At 40.9% G+C, this 1,813-nt stretch overlaps 1 non-coding gene across 1 annotated transcript; it reads right to left on the bottom strand.

Annotated features, from left to right (window-relative positions):
- Positions 1-1,330: 1,330 nt before the first annotated feature.
- Positions 1,331-1,434, bottom strand: LOC148574688 (small nucleolar RNA R71). Its single transcript, XR_015906104.1, has one exon. It is a non-coding gene; the product is annotated as a small nucleolar RNA R71 (small nucleolar RNA).
- Between the last annotated feature and the right edge of the window lie 379 nt (positions 1,435-1,813).

Below are 1,813 nucleotides of genomic sequence, written 5' to 3'. Positions count from 1 at the left end.
ACTATAGGCCGATCTCGGATGAGATCTTCTGTACTGGTCGGAGATGACGTGTCCAGCTGGCTGGTGGCGGCCGGAGCTGTTGTGTTCGACTTGTTGGACTGGCTTCACTTCTGATCCTTGGTCACCGGAGGGTGGGGGGTACCTGCAAGAGACTCTGATGCTTAAGTTAGCATGGGTATTAAGCAGGTTTTTTTGTAGAATCAGAGTATGAGTTATACCTGGGTGCTCCAGTGTATTTATAGTAGTGTGGGCTGACCTTTCTGATAAGATAAGTTAGTTATCTTATCTTATCTTGTTTTATTTTTGGGTGAAGTCAGCTTATCCTCAAGGGAACTGCCTTTATCTCTATATGCTTGGATTGCCTTTGGATTTGGGTCGTGTTCCTCTATTTGGGCCCTTTACTGGGCTTTCCTGTTGATTTGGCTGATCTCTTTAAGAAGAGATCGGGTAGTCGGCCCTGAAGAGGTCGGTTGCCATGTCGCTAAACATCCCGGATCGGACAGCTCGACCCAGGGTATGAACACTAACTAATAATTAAAATAAAAATAAAAATATTTTTCTTTTATTTTAATTTAAATTTCGAATTCTCTCTCTCTCATCTCTTTCTATTTATTTATTTATTTACTAACACCTCTCTTCTTAAAAATTCAAACCCTCTCCCTCTCTCTGAGTTCAAATTCTTCCTCTTCTCCCTTCTTCATTCTACTCTTCTATTCTTCTACTCACATAAATGAATATCTATATTGTGACACAGCGGATTCTTATTCTTTTCTATTCTCTTCTTTTGCATATGAGCAGGAGCAAGGATAAGAACATTCTTGTTGAAACCGATCTGGAACCTGAAAGGACTCTAAAGAGGAAGCTAAGAGAAGCTAAAGCACAAAACTCTGGAGAGGACCTGACAGAATTTTTCGAAAAAGAAGAAGAGATGGCCGAACCCAATAACAATGGTGGAGATGCAAGGAAGATGCTTGGTAACTTTATTGTACCCTCTTCTGACTTCTGTGGAAGGAGCATCTCAATTCCTGCAATTGGAGCAAACAACTTTGATGCTTAAGCCTCAATTAGTTTCTCTAATGCAGCAGAATTGCAAGTATCATGGACTTCCATTGGAAGATCCTCATCAGTTTTTAGCTAATTCTTGCAAATCTGTGACACTGTTAAGACCCATGGGGTTGACCCTGAGGTCTACAGACTTATGATTTTCCACTTTACAGTAAGAGACAGAGCTAGGACATGGTTGGACTCACAACCTAAAGAAATCCTGAACTCTTGGGAAAAGCTGGTCAATGCCTTCTTGGCAAAGTTCTTTCCATCTCAAAAATTGAGTAAGCTTAGAGTGGAAGTCTAGACCTTCAGACAGAAGGAAGGCGAATCCCTCTATGAAGCTTGGGAAAGATACAAGCAATTGATCATAAGGTATCCTTCTGGCATGCTTTCAGAATGGAGCATCATATGCATATTCTATGATGGTCTGTCTGAACTGTCCAAGATGTCATTGGACAACTCTGCTGGTGGATCTCTTCATCTGAAGAAGACGTCTGAAGAAGCCCAGGAACTCATTGAAATGGTTGCAAATAACCAGTTCATGTACACTTCTGAAAGAAATCCTGTGAACAATGGGACAACTCAGAAGGAAGGAGTTCTTGAGATTGATACTCTGAATGCCATATTGGCTCAGAATAAAATATTGACTCAGTAAGTCAATATGATTTTGCAGAGTCTGACTGGAATACAAGCTGCATCCAGCAGTAATAAAGAAGCATTTTCTGAAGAAAAAGCTTATGATCCTGAGAACCCAGCAATGGAAGAG

Source organism: Arachis ipaensis, chromosome B2, assembly GCF_059453495.1.
Source record: "Arachis ipaensis isolate K30076 ecotype BB chromosome B2, ASM5945349v1, whole genome shotgun sequence".
NCBI classification, from domain to species: Eukaryota; Viridiplantae; Streptophyta; class Magnoliopsida; order Fabales; family Fabaceae; genus Arachis; species Arachis ipaensis.
The sequence above is the reverse complement of the archived record's forward strand: the minus strand, read 5'-3'. Positions and strand labels throughout refer to the sequence as shown.